The sequence below is a fragment of the Dreissena polymorpha genome, chromosome 1 (assembly GCF_020536995.1).
Source record: "Dreissena polymorpha isolate Duluth1 chromosome 1, UMN_Dpol_1.0, whole genome shotgun sequence".
In the NCBI taxonomy this organism is placed as follows: Eukaryota; Metazoa; Mollusca; class Bivalvia; order Myida; family Dreissenidae; genus Dreissena; species Dreissena polymorpha.
Window position 1 is genome coordinate 60,785,186 of NC_068355.1, and position 24,252 is coordinate 60,809,437.

General features: G+C 34.5%; 1 protein-coding gene and 1 long non-coding RNA gene across 3 annotated transcripts in view; one reads left to right on the forward strand and one right to left on the reverse strand.

The window, feature by feature from the left end:
• LOC127831312 (lactadherin-like) overlaps positions 1-24,252 on the forward strand; it is a 68,227-nt gene that overhangs the window by 6,122 nt on the left and 37,853 nt on the right. The window lies entirely within an intron of this gene.
• Positions 17,527-18,373, reverse strand: LOC127831330 (uncharacterized). Its single transcript, XR_008026397.1, has 2 exons — positions 18,145-18,373; positions 17,527-17,685 (listed from the first exon to the last, which is right to left on the reverse strand). It is a non-coding gene; the product is annotated as an uncharacterized LOC127831330 (long non-coding RNA).

Below are 24,252 nucleotides of genomic sequence, written 5' to 3' on the forward strand. Positions count from 1 at the left end.
TTGATATGAACAAACTCAATTACTCATTATTTAACATGGAGAGGTTCAATGCTCGTCCACCAACAATTAGTCGGTCCGTTACAGTCAGACGGTCTTATTGCCTTTCTGGAAAATATATCGATAGCACATTTTGGCCTTCAAGAAAGATCTTTACTTCTTCTGCCAAACGAGTTACTCTCTAATAATGGTAATTTCTAGTATATGAGGGACACTATGACCGTAGGCATTCGAATTCTTTTAAACGAATACACCCAAATATACCCCTAATTTCGGAGATGGCTGATGCCGCGTCACGTTTAGAACACACTTGATGGTGTAAATATTTAACAATATTTAAATGAAGTAATTTAAACCAACACATCGTTTCGAAAAGATCCGGCAAGCATGCGAGTTTTTCTTTAAAGTCTCACACGCTTGTCGGTCGATGAGTGGAGTTCATAAATGATTGAAAATATAATTCAAATTTAATATATGCAGATTGGTTTTGAGTCGACAACCCCCCCTCCCCCCCCCCCCGCTCAAAAAAGAATTCAAAACGTTAATGAGTTTTCTTTGAATAGATATATACCGGCGAAGCTCGCAAGATGCTTGACATGTTATGGAGCGTTTAATGGAGTTATAATCGACTGTTTACAATATTTGGAAACGCAATTTTATGAGAGACATAATTCATAATTCCTGTGTCTGATATCGCATCACAATCTATAGATCCGTGGTGGATATATACTTGTAACGTTGTTTTAAATTATAGTCAAGGCAACATTGAGATATTCTATTTGAAAATTATGAGAAATGGTGACTTGTTCAGCAAGAAAAACTTTCAAATCTAAGTTTCGTTTTTTCGTCCTGTATGGAAGTTCTAGCATTATTATAAGATATAAAACATGTTGCACAAAGTTTATATCGCCAGTTTCCCATCGTTACATTCAAATACAGTAATATGTATATTAACCATATTGTATTGCCTTAGTAGCTAGTATACATAGGGATAACATGATATGCATTCCAATGTAACATTTATGTTTCATGCGAATGAAAACAATTAAAGTTGAAGTAAACTGTTTCGGTATTTAATTGTGAAAAGTGTGCATTTGTCATTAAAGATAATGTACGTACCTTTCATTAATACTATGAGAGGCATTAGTACATCAGTTTTCACATTCGGATTCTATTTCATTTTCCGTTATTTATTGATTTTGCTCTTTAAACAGTGAATACGTAGGACTATTTTTTTCACAGAGCAAATAACAAAAATGTCTGTGTCAATAATTGGGCCACGAACTTCACCATTTACGCACGTCATTGTTGGCGTTCTCTTTAATTAAATATGTGATGACCGCGAATAGTGTCAATTGACTCATTTAATACAACGAAGTCCGTTGGGTACGAACCAAAGTGAGGGCGAATCAGCATAAAATGCCTTTTGTCGTCATGGAATGTCCGGTTATTTTTGACAGATTTATTTATCCGCTTGTGGTACTTTGTTGCTTTTTTCATTACTTTAATAGAAACCACGGAAGCTTTCCATATTAATTCGACAAAGCAATTAGAAGGGGTGCTGCAGAATCTGTCAGGAATAGCGGGCTATTTTGACGAGCTTTGCATAAATGAATGAGATTTTATTCACGATCACACCCAGTCGAGACACTAAACTCATTGAATCAAGGCGCGTTAAGATAAATGGGACGATATTTTAGACTACACATTGTCATAAAAGGTCTGGCCTTGTTTTGCTGTTAGGTATTTTGAGCAAAGTATGTTTGCAATAAAAAAACGAATAATTAAGACAACAAATATTGAATGGAAGATAAAACAAATACATCTTATGCTCAGTAGGCTACATATTGCACATATCACATGAGTGTGGTCATAGTTGTTTTAAACTACTCAATGTACATATAATTGCAAACATACCAGCATTTATATACAGCCCTTTTACAAAATCTTACTTTTTATACTGGAAATACATTACAGATGTTGAAAATCAAAGAGAAAATAAAAACGCTATGTCCCATTATCATTTAATAGCAATTCAAATATTAAGTAGAACATACATAACGTTTCAACTTGTTCAGTGGTTTAATATTTGTCTTTGAGAGAAGTTGTCAATATTTTTGTATTTGCTCCGAACATATATGCGTGTACAACCTATTTGTCCTGTCGTGGGGTTGCAGTAACCTTTAATGCTAATTATAGGATTTAATATGAAGATCAATTACAAGATGTGGTTGTAGTTTGCCCAATAAAAAAAAATAGCACTCACAAGTACCCCGTCATGAGTTTGAACCGGAGAACCGCTTCATAATTAAAGTCAGCTATACTCTTAAGACCTTATAATATACACCTCTCGTAATGGTTAGCAGTGCAGTTTGTCTGATGTACAATGATCATCGGAGGCATAACATTTATAAATGGCAAAACGATTAAAGAAGGTACTTTTAAAAGCAACGATTTCATACCGGAAGTTATAATAGACCGGACATGCCATAGTAGCGTAGCACAGCAGAGCTCCCTATAAGAATTTCCTATTGACGTATATACGACTGTTTTATAGTAATTATCACGCACACACGCAGGAAAATCAGAGACATACTTCGTAACGTTTAACTTGGACACTTGACGCTTGCATACAAACCACTGACACGCAACATAAAACACAATATAAATAACTTCTACTGCAACTACGTCTTAAAGAAATTAGAAATCACACGTATTCAATAGTCAACATCTAACCAACTCTACGCGATCTACATGATGATTATTTAAAGCAAGCGTTTGAATATGAACTATTGATGAAGAAAACAGACGGCTGTTTTCCACAAGTAACAACTCTGTCAATAAAGCCTAATTTATGACTCGACTCAGAATCAAGTGCGTAACTCTGCGGTTAGTCGATTAACGAAGCAAATAACCCAAAAAAAACAGTGGATTGCTAATAGATATTTAATTGCCAGATATCTGGCTTCCTATCCGCTACTTCTCGACGCACAATGACAATGGGACTGATAGAAAAGCCTGAACCATATACGCTGAGATTGCGTGTACACGGGCCCCGCCTTTTGGACGCAATCGGAGACCCTTTGACACCATGAAATAGACCGAGTGTTGCGTTTTTGTGGACCTCACAAAATATATTGTGCAAATATAGTAACCCGAATTTAGATATGTTGATAAATCACACTGCAGTTCGCACGACCGCCGATTGCTGGATTTAGATAACATTTCGAGAATAAAACCTTTTTAAGTTTTTTTAAGTCTGCAGTAGTAACGGTATTTGCGTTGACTCACTTATGTCGGCCTTTGCGCGATTCATATTTGTGTGTCTGAATGTCGTTTCAACGGTTGGACAGTTATGAAATATGAATGATGAATAATTCACTGCAGAGTGCTGGGTGTATTTTACATTTTCGATAAAATAAATAAGAAATGAAACTAGTCTGCCACTCTGTACAAATCAGAACGTCATCTACAAAGTCCATTGCATATACTTTGTCGCAGTAATTTATCACCGTAAAATCTATTTAAGCTGAATGTTCGTTATTTTGAATCGTTCATATAGGTGTCAGAATCAGCGAATTTATCTGGAACAATACTTGCTAAGAACATTTTAATGATTTATGAGACTTAACAAAATGTTAATCGTTCATTGCAGACGAGCAACACGTGTTTAATACATTAGTTTTCTTCAAACTTGTTTCGAAATCTCATTCTCTTCTCGGAAAAATATTGTACAGCATTTCATTGGGTAATTGGTGAATGTTCGTTGATGACCGACTCGTATGCGAATTTCCGTAACATATCGTCATTGGTCGCCAAGGAAATGGAATCAGTTTATTTGTCGGTTTATACCATTCTAAATGAGACGTGGAAAACAAACAGAAATAACTTAATACAATATTTTGTTTTTTTTACATCAATATAATTTATGCAGTTGAATTATTCATTATTGCTAATAGCATTTTATATCTTTTCCGGATAATTTACTGTATACTTGATCACACAAACTTGACCAATATAACGTTTAATATGATTATTCCTTTTTATATAGTATATTAACCCATTTATGCCTAGCGTCTAGAAAAAAAGGCCTTGGCAAACAGTGTAGACCCAGATGAGACGCCGCATGATGCGGCGTCTCATCAGGGTCTGCGCTGTTTGCTTAAAGAACTTCTATAAGAAATATTCTAAATATAGAAATAAATATATTAGACATCCCTAATTTCGGAAATATATTGATCCAATTTAGAAGGATGGAAGAGTCCACTAGGCATAAATGGGTTAAGAAAGAAGACACAAGCTACCTGACATAATTCAGGTTAATGCATATCCAATATAATTCATTCTTGGATTTATCAGTGATACCACTGTCCCCACGCAATCCGCCCCTGTTGATAGCGCAATGACGTACACTGGTTCCGCTTTATAGACGTTATATAACACATCAATTGAACGAAGTTACGTCAAGAATGTGTGCATATTTTACACTTATCGAACGCGAGCGGAAAGCAAACAATAGAAGTGGACGCACTTGTATGCTCTTTTGTTATGCGCGATTTTCGTTATTATTATTCGAATCAAAAGTTCAATGTAACCTTGTAAGTGTAAACCTCGCTTTATATAATGCCATATAATGTTTTGCAGTGCCAAAATTGTGAATAAAGACAGAAAGAATGTGTGCAAATAGCGCGGAATTTAAACGTGGTTAGATTGTTTAAATATGAATTGGAGCAATTTTCTGCGTCAATATTTGTTTAGTTATTAAAGTCATGCAAGCCCGGCTGCAGCTTAAAGTTATCTTGTTAAATCGTATGACTTTGATTGTTAACAAATAGCGCCTTCTAGCATTATGATCATCAATGAAAAATCTATCACGTTAACACATGCTGAAATCACATTTAAAGCTAACGTATGAAAAATTAATAAATAATTAATTTGAAGACAATGAATACATTGCCCGATGATTTGAATAGTGGTTACCGAAGCCCAGCATATTTTATTGATGTTGATAATGATAATTCTATAGAACCCTTAATTGAACCTATAAGAACAATGAGATTAAATCAAGCAAGTCTAATTCATTCAAACAGACGACAATGCAAACATTAAACATTCAATATCTATACATTGGGAGGTTGAAATCGCGAAAGCCGACGAGGATAAATAACGTGGTAATAAAGTTTCAAGCCGCAAGTGTTGTACACTAAACATTGGAAATTATTCCTAGACACACAAACAAAATTGAAATCACGTTTGATTTATGTTTGATCGTGTTTTATTACGCCAGAAGGTGGATCGCCGTCAGTGTGTGTGGACTTATTTTAATGTGTGCCGGATCATGAATTCGTCAAATGAAATCATACCCGAAGCTTTAATGGACCACAGCTTTCATAACACCTGGAGCTTACGGTTTTTGAAAAGTATGAGGCAGCTTTTGAAAGAAGGAGAATCGTTGGCAGTGTTTTCACCCATCATTACGGACAGAATCAACAAATATCGTGTCATGAAAGTGCTTTCCTATTAGCGCATTATATTAATACAATACATCGAACTTTCGTACATTATAGAACCATCTGGCATGGAGACAAATTCTCCATCGTATATAATAGAGTTTGTAAACTTTCAATAGAACAAAAATGCCATGAAGAACGATAAAAGTCCCAAACCCTCTGTTATAGCTGCAGGTGAGGCTATCGATCACAAACCATGCTTCCTCATTAACCCATTTAAGCCTAGTGGACTCTCCTGTCCTTCTAAATTGGTTCAATTTAATTCCAAAATTAGGGATGTTTAATATATTTATTTCTATAATTAGAATATTTTCTACAGAAATTCATTTAAGCAAACAGCGCAGACCCTGATGAGACGCCGCATCATGCGGCGTCTCATCTGGGTCTACGCTGTTTGCCAAGGCCTTTTTTCTAGACGCTAGGCATAAATAGCTTAAAGTTATTAAACAGTATCTCATGACATTCTAGACGTCCAAGAACAATGAATTCGAGGCTTGTCTTCACATTTTCTGATGTGAATGTCACATTTCATTTTCTGATGTGAATGTCACATTTTCTGATGTGAATGTCACATTTTCTGATGTGAACACGTTGGATCTGAACTACAGCTGCTGGCGTCGCAGTCGGAGTCCAATCACACCTGGTTGGTGACATACCTTGCAGATTATTTATGAACGAAGTCCACTTACTCAGGACCTCATTCCAATACATATATATATATATTTTTAGCACGTTTCCGTTCATTAGTTTATCATATAAAACAGTTGAAATTAACTATAACAGTTGAAATCAACTTAAGATTTCCTGTGCCAAAATGACTCAATGTTGATCACTGTCATCAGCGTTGAAAATTGCTAAAGAGCACATGTATGAAGTGGTAATCAAATCACGTTCATGTCTGTTAGACCGAGACTTTAACGCATAACTAATGCTTCCAATATTTACCTGTTAAACAGATGCAAAAAACGTTTTCAAACCCAACCAATTTGTCCAAAGCGGTTGTTCTGACCTTCCCAACTCATGATCTCCAAGGTCAAAACCACGGGCGGGATGAGCCGAACCTAGTGCATGTACCTCAAGAAACTCCTCCATTTTGTAGTATTAAAATCATTTCAACCTAATTATTGAAACCTACAGAGAAGATTATGGAAGCAGATAACATGTATGCAATCTTGTGGCTTATCGGTAACATGCTGTATAGCCAAACGATATAAAAGCAATATTGATAAGCGCTAGATCAAACATTTGTAACGGGAAAAACTATTTACGCCGATTTGGGCACCATGATAACGACATTCATGTACAGCAGCAAAGATGGTTCGACAAGGGCATTGAAAATGTTGTTCGTGTACTCTATTAAACAAAATTTAATAGTTGTTATTTATTACAAAAAGATTAGTTCTTAATATTAATTGATACAGTTTTTAGTTCCAGAACTGAAGCCATATACACATGCTCTTGGAAAATGATTTGTACTTACTAAGGTATCTTTTATGGTGTACATCTTAGGTTGATCTTTCGTTACAATCCCATTGTTCATGGTATAATGCTCAACGTATGCAGCATTGCTATTAGCTTACAAAAGATGTTAATTTATTTTTACGGGGAAAAATAACAACTGGAATGGCTATCGCTATGATCGTCCATTAAGATACATTTACGGGTTTAGTTTGCAGTATTCAATCAATGTGTGCTCTATTTCATTGGTAAATAGTAGCTAAGTAACCACTACACACTCGGGTATGCATGGAATCGCTCACATTCGCAACTCATCTGAAAGTACACGAGCCGTTATCTAAACACGAATATAAGTACGCATTTTTATATGTTATTTGGAAACTGGTGAGTTCGTCTGAATTGATAACAACATTTTGTTCGTAGTTTTGTTGCGAACTTAATAAAAAAAATCAATTCGAATATAATTAGGCATACTCTAGAGAGCGAAAATACTGGGTTTGGATATATTCATGTACCCACTAGTTCAAAATTTAATCGTTATCAGCAATTGCAAGTTAAAACACAAAGTTTGAATTTCAAACAATTGAAAATTTCTCTTCAGAAAATGATCTTGTTTGAAGTCGACTGAGCTGATAAAGGAAAAATAAACAGTTAATCACAAGTTATTGATTAAATGTATTTTTTTATAATTGCTTTGGCAATATTCGGTTATGTTCAAACATGTGTTATTTTGCTTCAGTGCTAATCAACTAAACATGCACTCACATCAAACACGAATTTATGCGTGTGCTAAAAATTCCAGAATCAACATTTTGCCATAAAAACTCTGAAAACAGAATTCCAAGAGAATTGGAAGTCTTCAAATTGCAGGATTGCTCTTAAAAAACATCAGAACTTTCATTCACTCAAAGTGATGTATCATTAATCTCATACAAAAATAGAAAACTACGTAGATTTAGATTTGATTAGGGATACTAAATATCAAATATACAAAAAATGTTATATAATATTGCATCGATGTTTTTGTCAGTAATTGGCAACATTACAGAAAACCTTTATGGTTATTGATTTAAAAAATCTTTCTGAGAGTATAACTTTAAGACTGAACGACTGTACGTTATTCTTTGTTGTGCACTGTTTATTCAATATATACGAAAGCAATACCAATAAATAGCGGCATAATTTGACATGATGCAGGGACGTTTTATAAACCCCAAAAGGTGATAACTGACACAGGGTCTTTCATTCGGTGACAAGTTGGGTGAGTCGATTGATAGGTCTTTAAATACACGTGCTGTCTGCTAGGTTAGTCTCACAAAGAAACAACTGTTTGAACAAACTCCTATCTAATCTGTATTGCGTCAAACAAAAAAATATATGATTCGGTGTAACTCGTGTGTAAGTTAAATACACAATGTGCATTGTATTTCTGTTAACAACAAAACATTGCTTTCGGAAGCTTATCTGAACACTAAAATCAGCAGCATGGTACGGACACATGTCAACATCCACAGCTATATATTGCCATACTATTTTATTTAATATTCCCTTTTTACGATCGGTCCTCAATTTCAATGTTGTTATATTTGTCCTTTAAAAAGCCATGTGAGAAAGATTTGTCGCTATTTGAAGCATACAAATGCGAATGAATGTTAACGTTCGCGAGGCCTTGGGGCAGAATAAAAACGTCTCAAGATCCAAGTTTTTGTTTTATATTCACCACGTCTTACTATCCAACTCAGGATACAGACAATGATATTGACACGACAATGAATGTATAAAAGCATCCTTCAATTTGGACCAACAATTGAGTCACCACTTTTACGAATTTAAACATCGCCTTTCATGTATGCGAATCTCTAAACGTTGTTTATAAACTTTTTATATCACTCACACCCCACCCACCACGGTCTATCTGGCTTAATGAAGTCCATTTGACTTAGGCAGGTGTTCGTCGGGTATGATAAAGGTGATCAATTCATGATTAGCGCTTTGAAGTATATTTACCAAGCTGTATTTTTTATTGTCCATTAAGGAAAAATTTATGCGATGTATATAATATAGTTCACTGATTTGTTAAGGTCTGTGAACGAAGTTGTCTTTCTTTCAAATATTGTTTTTACTGGAGTAAAAGGGGGTTTGTAGAATCATAGTTTCTTAAAGTGTTTTTTCGAAGTTCAGTAGATTGAATACAAAATGTTTAAGTAAAGTTAATGTTTGCGCGGCAACTTTTTAAGTAGCAACAAATGGTAGGCAGGTGTGTTTGAAGCAACAGGAAGTTCGACGATTTCACTGCACTTTATGCAAAGGCATTTTGATGATTCATAAAAAGTACAAAACGTTGCAAATACTAGACACCAGACAAATCGCCCCATTGGTGCAAAAAAGGAAGCATGTGCCTACTAATTTCACTGCGCATGGTACCTTTTTGCACCCAAGGTGCGAAATGTCGCTTAAAACTTTCTGAGAGCTGTAAATGGCAAATGTTACAATAAAAGTCTGATGACATTTCTGGTCGCATACAATTCATGCTATGAATGAGAACTTCATATACAGCAAATGACCTGCACCTGCATGCGACTGCTGTTTATGGAAGCAACACTTGCTCATTGAAATGCTTTTCTCAATACCATTGCATATGTCATGCGTTTTATTTATACTGATAATAATGATAATGCTAATATTTAAATGAACCAGAAGTTATAATTTCCGAAATGTTTATAAACAAATGATTTTATAGCTCAAGTAATAAATCTATAACTGACTGCTATTTGCTGACATTTATTTTGTCAACATTTCCTATGTGGATGCACGTACATGTTTTTACAGGCGCATTGATGCCATTAAATTCGAATCATCAGGGTGACTATTAACCATAAGCTCAAGGGTGGTCCGATGATGATTTTTTTAACAAACTAGATCACGATATTGTAGAGATATCATAAAGCTTTTTTACATGTATAAATATACACTGAACTGGTCTAAAGAAACTGGTTTTCAAATGTTTTGGCACATGTATTTCTTTGTGCGTGTGTGTTATACACGTATATTCAATACAAGTTATTTCAAATCATTTCACATAACATTTCCCATATTTACGTCGTATTTAAATCTAAATTTAATATTAATAAATGTCATCCGACTTGAAAGACTCAATACTGTTTTCTGATCTTCAGATGCTGGCCTACAATTGCGACATGAGCCAGCGTTTTGAATACTATGTAAATCAGTACGATTGAGTTTTCAAACGTTTCAATGGACCCAGGACCCTGTGTAATTCTATTTTCCGGTGAAGCGCAACCTTTTCACTTTCCGATTGATTTATCGTTGGGTCCAAAGAACAAATTTGCTTCTGAATTCGCGGAATGTTTTGACAAATTAAGTCAAATACGATGACCGCTTGCGCTTTGTTGTATCGTGTTTATGGTTTACCGGGTGACCGCATGGGGCTCAGATTCAGCCCGAGGGACATGTCTTACTGCGTGTCCGTGAACCGAGTGTTAAGATGATTTTTTTCGCCAACTCATTGTTATGCAAAGTAATATAATTTAATGACTCATACAAATAAGCGATTTTATACATTTGTGAAACCAATTTAACCATGGTAAACAAGTATTTACCGACAGTATTCAAGAATTCCGGATAACAATGCTCGATTGGTCATTGTCGGCTCGGGTACTACTTAAATGTACCCCGTGTTCTCTTAAGTATACTTTAATGTTCCCCGGGTAAGGAAAATATCGGAAAGGAAAACAAACAGAACAGAACAGAACAGAACAGATATTTTATTTGATTTGTACATAGTACATCATCATATACACATATTATTATATGATAATTTATAACATCACGTATATCAGTATAATATATAAACACGAATAAATGGACATTTCAATATAACATAACACAGCATGTAAAGAGGATGATCAATTTTCGTTTACATTTGTAATTTCGTTTCTAATTTCCAAGCTTTCTTTAATATATTTTGCAAGTTTAATCAATACAGATTTGTTTTCAGTTTTCAATAGCTCAATAAATTTGAACATTGATGGTCGTACATAATAATGTTTCTTAATATATTTCTTACGTATATTGCTAAAACAAGGACAAATAAGAGTGAAATGGTACTCGTCTTCAATATCGACGGAGTTACAACATTGACAGTATCGCTCATTTCTTGGTATTCTATTCCTATCGAATCTACCAGTTTGAACTCTTAAGGAATGTGCAGATAATCTTATTCTAGTGACAAAGAACCTTAAACTACTTGGCAATACATCTAGATAAAGTTCATATGACAGAGAATCTTTACAATTTTGTAACAAATCTAATGCACTACTATTTTCAACAGAACTATGCCAGTCTTGTTTATAAGTATCAATCAATCTTTGTTTAAATATATGTGGAAATGTTTTACAATCAAGATTATCACCATTTATAAAGCAATCAGCAAAGCCATATGTTTCTAACAATTGTTTAACATTTGATACCCAATTATTATAACCTTTTGAACAATCAGATATACTTTGTCGATAAATCGTTTTCATAATAATATTATCAGTATTTAACAATTTACACCAATACTTTATTATCCTAATATATCGAGTAATATATAACGGGTACCTTCCTAAGTCACCATATACACCAGCGTTACAAGTACTCATTCTGACCTTTAAAACACTTTTACAAAATTTGAGGTGTATACGCTCTATTTCTTTAGATTTAGTTGCGCCCCATACCTCGGCAGAATAATTCAATATTGAACCTATAAAGGAATCGAAGAGCTGGCATTGTAATTTGGGTTTAATATCATATTTTCTACAATTATACATAAGTAATTTCAATGCTTTTAATGATTTACCAATTAAATGCTCTTGATTCATAGCGAAATTGCCAGTGTAATTAAAAATTGTACCGAGATAGTTGAAGTTATCTACAGTTTCTAACAAGTTCCCATGGTAACTCCACTTCTCATTTGGAAGTACTCTGCCTCTTTTTCTAAAAACCATAACCTTGGTTTTTTGGGTGTTTACCTCAAGACCCCAACAGTTACAATAATCATATAAACTATCTAAGCTATTTTGTAAGTCTTCTGGTGTTTTACCCAAAATTGCCATATCATCAGCAAATAACAATAATATTAACAACATATCCTCAAAATATAAACCTGAATCTAAATTACTTTGTAAATGTAGTTCTAGGTCTTCCACGAATAAAGAAAAAAGCAGAGGCGAAATTACCTCCCCTTGACGTAGTCCAACAGCGTAGCTAAAAAAGTCTGAGTACGTATTACAACTGCGAACGCAAGACTTAACCTTTTCATACATATCCTTAACAATACGTAATAATTTACCTTGAATACCACATTTGTATAATTTAAGCCAAAGGCAATTTCTGTTAATACTATCAAAACAAGATTTTAAATCAATAAAACCAACATACAGACGCTTGTTATTATTTATATAGTGTTTTATTACTGAGTGGAGAATAAATATCGCATCAACAGTTGATTTCCCTTTTCTAAAACCGAATTGGGCATCAGATATAACATTATTATTTTCACAAAACGTTTCAATTCTTTTATTTAAAATAGTTGTAAAAAGTTTAGAAAAACAACTAACTAGTGTTATTCCCCTGTAATTCTGTGCATTTTTTGTATCGCCTTTCTTATGTACAGGAACGATAACTCCTTCTATCCATTTGTCGGGAAAGAAACCAGACTCTAATATGGCATTAAATAAATCACACAGGTGAGCACACAAGATGTCTATACTTTCAGTAAAATACTCATTTAAAAGGAAGTCTGGCCCTACAGCTTTGCCTTTTTTGAGAGATTTAACAGCACATAAAACTTCATCAGCAGTAATAGGAATATTTAACTCATCAAAGGGGCAATCATCATTATCAAAATTATTTTCTTGGCAAAACACATTTGCTTCTGCATTATTACATACAAATACATCGTTACATAATGATGAGAAGTATTTACAAAAGTCATCTACAGAAACATCATTTCCAACAGATTTCTTATTCGTTTTAAAATAACTCCAAAATTGTTTCGGTTTACAAAACCTAAGTTTTTCCATTTCAGAGCATTTCTTTTTAAAGTAAGAATTCTTCTTTTTTCGTACTAATAATTTGTATTCTTTTTTACATTTACAAAAATATTCTCTACTAACTTTCGTTTTACACGTATTATAAGCATACCGTGAATCTAAATATATTGTTCTTAAATTTTTACATTCATTGTCGAACCAGTCTGCATCTTTCACATGAGATGTGTCGGAGAATGACGTATTGTCATTTTTGTGATATACTGTTTTAGAAAATAACGGATCCGCTACTCCCCGGATTATAAAGGTAAAACTATTCAGTGCATCATTTATAGACGACCGACTAGTGCTATCAATATTCCCTGTAGTCTTCCCAAAGACTGCTATTATTAAGTCAATAATTAAGACCATTTAACAATGACGACACTTCTTTAATCATCACAATAACGAACATTCTGGAACAATTTAGTCAACCAACTTCTGAAATAATTGACGTATAATCCATTTAGTTTGTATAGCCCGTCCGCAATTGTGTTCCTTGTGAATTATGGTTATTTGAAAGTATATGTTGTACTTTATTAACTTATCACGATTTTACACGTAAACTGCATCTTTAAACGCGGTTCCGTTATGTTCTCCATTGATCGTTAGAACCTGTTCCAAATATTCAGTGAACCGCACGCCGCAAAACGCTAAGTGATCTTAAACGAAAACCGTCAAAACAACGTTGCCATGACCGTAGCAAAAAAGGATAATCAGGTAAATTTGGACATTCTCTTCTGGAAATGCACTAGTATTCAATAAATTGACGTATTTAATTAATATATATATACACATTGGAACTACGTAGGACTAGCAGTACACGCAACACTTTCTTAAATAATGATGTCAACAAAACAGAAAGACTCGGATTATCTCGCCTCATATACCGATTCGAAACTTATAGTTTAACCCATTTATGCCTAGCGTCCTGAAAAAAGGCTGTTTGCTTAAAGGAATTTCTGTAAGACATATTCTAAATATATATATAAATCTATAAGACATCCCTAATTTTGGAAATAAATTGATCCAATTTAGTAGAATGGGAGAGTCCACTAGGCATAAATGGGTTAAGCACACGACGAAAAATTAGTCGTTGGAGATTTTTCGTAGATCTATAAACTTCTAAGTGTGCGATGAGATTATATTCTTCATGTTCGTTTTTACAAAGTGACAATTCTCTTACAAGAGACGGACAACCGTTTGCATTAGTTGACAATTCGTTTACAATTAAGTGTTCGTCGTTGTATACCGTTTTAATTTAAACAGACTTGTTCGTTTTCAATGCGTTATTCAAGACATCAAAAGCACTTCACAGATCTTTTAAAATTCCAGTGGTTTAATACATGAAAATTACGGTGTACAAATTGAATCATGAAAATTAATTAGGCTTTAATGTTAAAGTATTGACGACACACCCGTTTGTCGGATCGATGCCTCAAGTATTGATCGATTAATATTGATTTTGCATAATTTCTATCGATTCTCCTAAAAAAAAACGCTTAGCAATAATCATCGCAATAGTAAAAATAAAGAACTATTCTTTTGAAGTCGCATATTTGCAATCGTTTCAAATTATGCCACATCATGTCTACTTTTAACGCATGTTCTGTTTTCCTTGCAAGGAGATTTTGTTATCGTTTCAGACTTTAAATATGTTTAACGAACACAGCTTGGCAAAAACACCATGTACTCAAGTGCATGTATATGCCTGCTGTCACGCGTGAAGATGTTTTGTCTTGAAGAGTCCATGGCTAGTCATGTTGACATACATAAACACTTTCACCAGATTGTCCGTTTTCATAAAGCAATAAAAGTAAACAACTTTCTAAAATATTGTTTGATGATCTTTGAATGCATTTGATATGTGTTGCATATACTGTTTTCAAGTAAAACTATCAAATCCTCGGTGCTTTATGTAATGTCAACACTTGATTAAGCATACGTTTACGTTAAATAATTATGGGTTGCAAACGGGAACAGCAGGGTCGGAAACATGTTGGATTATGTTATGTTATCTTTCCACTTCACAATCAATCATTTCTTCCAATTTTCATTTTTATTTCTATATAAAAGAGTGTGAAAATAGTACGTATTAGTGGTATTATAACTTAAGTTTAAACACATGTAGCAGCAAAAAATAGTTCAAATTTAACAGCATCATTACTCGTTCTCAAGGTAATTAAGTTCAAACATTATGGCTTTAACTTCTGTATAATGTTCAGGTTGGAAAAAAAGTCTTGTTTTAGAGTCTGTATTATCGGTTACTCAGTGTGTGAGATTCATTTTCCCCAACGAAGTGTTACGTTACAGATGATGCAAATATAGTTCTATGGTGATACATTAACGCTGTTATCAACAATGCGATTTTTCATTCGCAGATTGCCTATTTAACGCCCATTTGCCCCAACCATCTCTGTACCAACGTAATTATTGTATCTGTATGAATCCGCCTGCCAAAATCATCATCATCAGAGGCCGATTGGGGCTCACGATTAATTGTTTAGAGAAAATGGATAACTGTTAGCTCCATTATGCCTAGTGGACTCTCCCATCCTTCTAAAATTGGATCAATTTATTTCCAAAATTAGGGATGTCTAGTATATTTATTTCTATATTTAGAATATTTCTAACAAAAATTCCTTTAAGCAAACAGTGCAGACCCTGATGAGACGCCGCATCATGCGGCGTCTCATCTGGGTCTACGCTGTTTGCCAAGGCCTTTTTTTCTAGACGCTAGACATAAATGGGTTTAACAAATGTACAACCACTTTCCGGGTAAAATACATCATACATCTGCAGTGTCTTATCTTAATTTTCAGTACTTTGTAAGATTCCTCTTCAGTATCCACAAAAAAATTGGCTTGGCCATTTTGTCTTTATTTTACAATAGTAAATACCAACATCGGGCTTTAGCACTAAGCTCATAACCCTTCGCGTACCCCGCAAATAAACTTCAAAGTAACATATGCTCGGCTCGTATTATTTAATGCTTTTTGCGTGCACAGAAAAAAAAGATGCTGTTCCCCGTTCATTACTCGTAAACACGCCGGTAAGTCGGCAACGGATAAAGGCTAAATTAATGTATATGAACATTTCACATTATTGTCGTTTTCGAAATGTTTCATAGCTATTATTTTTGTGTTTGATTTTTATGGCGCAGGATAAACTATATGCACTTAATATAATAGCATATGTTGTTTCTTTGCGGCTTGTTCATATATATTTTCTTTAAAGAAAACTAGAAAAGCAAAATAATGTGTGCACAATGGTTTAACAGTCCAGTAGTATAATGCTCTTGGTGATTTTCGATGTGTTTTAGATGTATTTATGTTTAAAGTAAGGTTATAATAACACATATTTATGCCATGGGTATATAAGCACAAACAGATGAGACCAGACACGCCATCAAAACGAAAACCACGTTGAACGCGAGTTGAACGATCATGAGCAATTATGTCAAATAATAATTGCTCATTACATTTTTTTTAATTGATTACGTAATTACGACGCGATATGTGTTTGAAATCAAGTGTCAACAGCAATTATAATTAGTAGTACGCGAACTTCAAAAGGATTATTCGGTTTGCTTTACACAAAAACCCCAAAGGGTTTAATTTATTTATTGCATGCGGGGCACTGTTAACGAACTTGATTCGTAGTTTTAACCTTTAAATAGTTGAATACGCCTTAATTCCGTAGTATTTTATTATCTTTCATGACCTTAAAGTGGAATTAAGAAATAATGAGAAACGCGTAATAGATTTACGTGAAATAAAGTATTATATAAGGGTTGAATTAAGATTTGCTGGGCCCCAAAACGCCGATCACTGAACCACTCGTGACTTAGGCTTTAAAGGGATCTTTTCACGCTTTGGTAAATTGACAAAATTGAAAAAAGTTGTTTCAGATTCGCAAATTTTCGTTTTAGTTATGATAATTGTGAGGAAACAGTAATACTGAACATTTACCATGGTCTAATATAGCCATTATATGCATCTTTTGACGATTTTAAAACCTAAAATTTATAAAGCGTTGCAACGCGAAACGATTGAATAATTTGGAGAGTTCTGTTTTTGTCGTTAAATTTTGTGAAACTACGAAGATTGCTTATATAAGGTATAAAATACGTCAAGAACGTGTATTCGGCGGAATAGCTCAGTAGGCTAGAGCGTTTTTACTTCAGGACTTTGGCAGGACTCCAGGGGTCACTGGTTCGAAACCTGTTCCGGGCAATGTTCTTTTCCTTTTTTTAATTTTATTCTTGATTTTTTACTGGAGCTTTTACGATCCAATGTTTACATTTATCGATATGAAGAATTTAATGAATAAGTTAAAAAATGCCAAAATCTGTGAAAAGGCACCTTTAAGGCTCTCTTTATAAAAAAAATCTCAAACTTAATTCAACCCTCACCTAGTCCTTTCTATATCGTGATATTTTTCACAAGTATGTAATAGTATTCTTAATGTTTTATGACGCCAAAATACTTTATTAGTTCAAGTAGATAAATGACATTTGTTCTCCAGTTGTGTGAAAGTGATGAATATTTGCACTAAAAAAACACGTCGTAATTTATCCCGCTTTGGCGAAGATTTGGATATAAATGCAAGTGTTATGGGCTTCGACACTGAAACAAAATAAATTCACCTGTTATTACACTTCATCATAATGTTTATTTTACCTGAGGATACGCGCGTGACATAATATAATACAATATTATGAACAGTTGGCACATCGCATAATGGTTAAAGTTGCATTATAACTGACGTGTTCTGTGCACATTCTTCTCAAAAGTATTTAGTTTAAACCTATTTATTTAAGCTCGATTGCATAGAAAACTTATGGCTTATTCGAAACGCTCTCGAGTCTGTTTCCTGGGTTTAGAACCAGTACTTAGTGTCTCAGTGGGGGAGATTTAAAGAACGCTCCCATCGTGGGGATCGAACCCGTGATCTCCAGGTCGCTAGGCGGACACTATATCCACTACACCACGGCGACCTAAAAATATTTAAAATCCAAATGCAACGATTAAACATAATTTAAGAAATAAAAAAAACACGTGACTTGGACACGTGTTTGTTCACACCTCGTACAGCACAGGCTAAGCTAGGCCGACACTTTACGCACAGGCATTAAGCTCCGTTTTCCAAGAGCGAAGCTGATTTAGTCGTATTTTAAGAAGCAGGCATTCCTGTATCTTAATACCAAAGCATGAACACTCAGCGATATTATATGCGAAGGTAAACCTTGCAAAAATGTCTGTTTACGCGTTCAAACTTAGAGATAAAAATTAATGAAACATAATAAAAAAAATACCGTATCGTCGCTTAAATGCCATTAGTTTCGTGTCTGTCTGAGTCCAATTTACTTCAATCAACAGATAAAGCAATACGATTTAAAACTCCAAAAATGTCTGATCACGCGTTCAAACTAAGAGATAAAAATAAAATGAAACATAATAAAAAAATACCGTATCGTCGCTTCAATGCCATAAGTTTCGTGTCTGTCTGAGTCCAATTTACTTCAATCAACAGATAAAGCTATATGATTTAAAACTACAAACGCAAACTCTTTAATTCAAAATAAATAGAGGTTCCAAACAAAAACCATGACAGTTCAGTTCATTCAATTGTTTATCATACGAACACACTTTGCTAAAAGCCTTTCCCTCCAGAAAATATGTTACCAAACAATAAAGTAGTTATGCAATAGTAACAAATTATGCAATAGTAAGAATAACAAGTTATGCATATATTCAAACCCTCATTTTGCCCTTTACCTTTTGGGGTCATTAAAACGCTACACAATAATACGCCTATTGTAAAAATTTTGTTCAAATATGCTAATTGCAAAATAACACCAACATCAAATTTTCATTTTTATTTCAAATTAACGAAGTATATATTTAAATCTGATATACACCGATTCGAGTTTCAAAAGCTGCGAATATTTTAAAGGGGCCATTTTACAGATTCTGGCATGTATTGAGTTTGTCATTAAATACTTTACATTGATACATGTAAACATTGGATCTAAAAGGCTCCAGAAAAAACTAAGAATGAAATTGAACAAAGAAAAAAAAGTAACCCTCAACAGGGCTTGAACCACTGACCTCTGAAGTCCTGGAATAAAAGTCTACCACTTAGACCACTCGTGCTCATAAAATGAAGAAGGTATTTTATACTTTATACAAACAATCCTCGTAGTTTCACAAATATAACAAAAACAACAGGACTCTCCCAATTATTAAATCGTTTCGCATTGCAACGATTTATAATTTTCAGGTTTTTAAATCGTCAACAGATGCATATAATGGCTATTTTATAGCATGGTCAATGTTCAGTATTACTGTTTCCTCACAAATATCATAGCTAAAACGAAAATTTTCGAATCTGGGACAACTTTTTTTTTTTTTTTTCAATTTACCAAAACGTGAAAAGGCCCTTTTAAGACTGAAATCGCTTTTAAAAATTGGTTAAAGGCCAAATTGTGTGTAAGTTAAAATTATGACAGGTGAACACGTTATAATTTCATTTCATATACACAGACGTGCAACGGTGTTCTGTATATGCTGACAGTGCACAATCTATAGGGCAACTCGAGTGATTGATAGCACAGAATTGCACATCAACCATAATGTTGCTTAACCATTGAATTTGAAGTTGTTTGTGGTATCCGAAGTTTTGTGTGATATCCGAATGGCCTGTCAATACTCTTTCAATGACTAAAAACAACAAACGTAATAAACAACATTAACTTGCATGAAAACAGTGATGGTAGATTTATACAAATTTGCCATTCGAATAAAATTGTATACTTAATTTAATGAGTAAATTTTGTTCAAGCACGATACAAAATAAATGTGTGTCATGAGTTATGCTAAGACAACATTTTTAATTTTTCAAGTTAAGTGTAATGTGTTTATTGTGATACATTAAATAGACTGAGGGACACATCATCATTAAACTGTCGGAAGCATAAACATAGTTTACATATTCATTTCTTGCGCTGAACGATGGATAGGTTCGCATTTCTAAGATATTAATCTTTTCCTATAAATTTTTTAGTCTCAACAACAATAACAGAGAAAAGATTTGTCATTTTGTCATAAAGTATGCTAGTTATGGTAGAAAATGGACAGAAAACAAACAAAAAACCAACTCGTGCTGAAATTCGAATACATGAGAAGTTAAAAAGTGGTGTACATTATTATTAAAGTTCAAGTACATCAGAAGCGTATAACTTCGTCTTATTATTATAAGCAGCATGCTCACCGCAAAGTTCAGTATTAAGTACACTTTGACTAAAATTGAAAGCAACGCAGAGCTGTAGACAATTTATTATTACGTGCATTTGTAGTTTTTACATTCACATTTCGCGCCGATACTTCTGTTTTCGTCGCATTGTTGCATTTCAGCAGTTTTAAGATTCAAGTTTAAAATAAGATGGTCATTATTCACTTGCTTTGCAATAAACATTGTTTGCAATTAAGTCATGTATATGAAGGAACCTTTTTTTTGCAATGAGTATCATTCATAATTTATTTTAAGAAAGTTGATACTTTTGGAGTTGGAAAAAAGGCACTCGATGTCAAAGTGAAGTTTTTTCTTAAAAAAAGTATTATAATTGTAATATTATATAGTCCATAAGAGTGTACAATGGCATTGAAGAAGCAAGGCTTGTTTAAACAAACCCACAAGTTAATCCAATATATTTAATTTGAACAGGTTACGAAATACTATCCATTTTGTATATAACTAATTTTCATATATTTACATTTTTCCAGAGCAACTGTTCACTATTTAAATTGTTAAATCATAGTTTCGCTTTCATTTTTCATCTGATGTGTTTGGTATAGTATAGTGCGTCGTAACCGAATAAGCTCGAGGAAGACTTGTTAGTTTAGGACTGTATGCAATAACAGAACGTAAAACAAATGTTTACACATGTAATGAGTGTGAAATTTCTTACCATCAACCGTTTCAGCGAATCTATCAAACACTTAGGACAAATATTGATAAAGATTAACAAGGCGGTCCCTTACCTCTGCCAACATTTTATTTTACCTATGCAGTATGGCCCACAGGTAGACTTTTAACAGAGAAGGTAAAACGAAACTAATGGAGAGAAATAAAAAGGAAACAAGTACTATCAAAGAGGTTTCAATAACAAAGCAATCTATGGTATGCTAAAAGGTAGACTTTACTATAGCATAAATAAATATTATGCCAATCTAATTTGATGAGCGCCTTTGTTTTATGTCGGTTGCATTCTCCTTTGGCATAATGACATGCCATGTGTACGTTACCGACAATGAAAACCACCAGCTGTTGTGTGCAGAATAACATAATGTCAAACGGAGTTAAATATCAGTAAGCTATGTAATCCTTTTGACGTTAACAGTTTTACGTGTTAAATAGCGATCAACAAAGCACCAACAGGACCACCTCAGCCATCACCACCCTTAGCACCAGCATTAGCACCACCACCATCAGCAACACCACCGGCACCAGCACCTCCACCACCATCACCACCGCTATAACCAACACCACGACCACCACTACCTCCACAAGCACCGCCATCACCACCAGTAAATCCAACAGCAGTAGCACCACCACCACCTCCACGACCGTGACGAAAATGACCACGTCCTCCTCAACCACAACCAACAACACCATCCCGACCACCAGAAGCAGAACCACGACTACAACCAACTGAACAATAGCAATATAGACAACATAAGTGTTTCTGTAAACATAATCGGGAGCACTTTTATCAGCACCAGCGATATGCAAAAACTCACACACACTTTTGGTATGCATTTTACTTGCATTATGCGTGTAAACAAGCAATACATTAACCAATAACGCGTATGGTGAAATACGAAGCAACCAAAACATGTCCTCTTGTTAGCCTATGTCGAGTCATCAATTTCGAACAGCCTTACATTTGTCATTGAAAATATTGTTGAGCAATATAAGTCAGTTTTACGCTATGAAGCAGTTGTACTTCAAAGGGTTTTAGTGCATTCACCCCAGATCATAAAATCTAGTCATAAACAGTTGGAGGTTGTAGAACAACAAAAGCCGTAGATCTGCTGTTATTTAACACCAACCCACAAGCTTTTAAAAACTGTTTAATTTTCTATGGGATGGCTCTCTTTAATCGTGCATCCCTACTTTCGAATCAATAGCGCGATAGGTTTATTTCACAGTATGTTGTATTATTAGTCATTGATAATATTTAACAAAAAGCTCTTCCTTTCAATTATCGACGGATTTTGTTTGATGTGGGATTTACGCAGATTTGGATATTTTTTTTCTTTGGAGTTTCGGCTAACCTCGAGAATGTATCTACATCCTAATATCGTCACGAAGTATCGGCAAAAGCTGGCGGAATTCGCGCGCTGCAATCTGCCATAATGTATTCTTTATCATTAATTAAACAATACGAAACGGATATTTGTTATCAATAGGCAATTTGTTTGGGCGCTATATGTGAAAGGGGTTGTTATTTGGAATCAGAGAAATGCTTTCAATTAGAACTCAAAATGTGTATGGCGACGGCGGAATTTTGGGTCAATAAATTTTAAGCGTGCTAATGTTTGTTTAACTTAACAAGTATTTTTCTTTTTTACATCCCTACGGTAACGATGGCATTTCGAATTCCTGGCTGTTATTGATGGTGCTTGTTATATTTAACAACTAGAATACTTGGCATTGTCGTGCCCCTTGTAACGTTATAGGTGCCTCCACGATTTAATGCTTAAAAACTTGAAAATGTACACACCGGTTTAGGCCAAAATCAAGTGGTTAATTTTCAAGATAAAGTGCAGTTATATGAGCATGCAGTAGGAGAAGTAATTGTTGGTGATAGGTTTTAAGACGACGGCTAGGACGATGACGCCGACTAGAAGGATCATGATGATGATGATGATGGTGATGAAGACGACGACGACGTCGACGACGACGTCGACGACGACGACGACGTCGACGCCGACGACGACGATGATGATAATGATGATGATGACGATGATGATGATGATGATGATGATGATGATGATGATGATGATGATGATGATGATGATGATGATGATGATGATGACGACGACGACGATGATGATGATGAAGATGATTTAATTTCTGGTTATATTGGTATCGAGAAAGATTAAACTAAATCTTGAGATCATGGCGATATGGAAATAATGAAGAGATAAGGCTTTTGTTGCTGTAGGTCCTGGCGATGGTATGTTAGCAGGGATGCACCAATCAGTAAAGATTACAGGAAGAGGACGAGTCAAACTGCCTAAGCTGTAAGGTTTATTGGGAGTTAAAGGCTTAAACATTTTATCACTGGACATGAAAATTTGAATTTGCAAGCAATTGAATAAATGTTTTGCAGAGACCACATGGCGCATGTTTCCTGCTTATTTGATTAAGCCATGTTATAGTGCCGTATGACAGACGATTTTATCTGTAACTCTCAACAACATTTCCATAATCGTTATTTTCACGAGTATTTTGCTAAACCCATGTTAGTCACAAAGGCGATTTGTTTTAAACCAAGTTCGCACATTTAAAAAACAATGTTTTAGACAGTTACATTTAATTTAAGACCATTCTTACTAAATTCAAGTTTTAAAGGCTTCATTTCCAACCCTAAGATACCAATGAGCAGCAAACAGCATAAAACCTGAACAGACTGCGAGTTACTTGCAGGCTGTTCTGGTTTTATGCTGTTTGCACATAGCCATTTTAACTTTGCTTCTAAGTGGGAAAGGGTTAAACATATTTTTAATCATCGTACAGTTCGTAACTATTAGGTTTACAACCAAATTCGCGAACATATTTATGCAACGTTCACTTGCATAAATGTTCGTCAAATGGCCGTTCGCGGTAAAGTACATTGGGAAACGTAACCAAATGACTGTTTAGCCGCAGCACGTTTTTTACCTAACTGAAAGTATCGAAATGCCCCACCACCCCAACTTCTAGTCATTGTCTCAAGAATCGAAAATCAAAAATCAAAAACTTAAGTGAGGTTTGAAGTACACCTGTTACCACTGGTGATAATGAATTGCCCCCTTAAAATGTACTTAACTCGAAGTAAAACGTATATAGAGCCCATTCACCTTACATTAAGTTTAATCAGGCGAAAATCATTTTCATTCGGAACAAGGTTTTATTCTGCCATA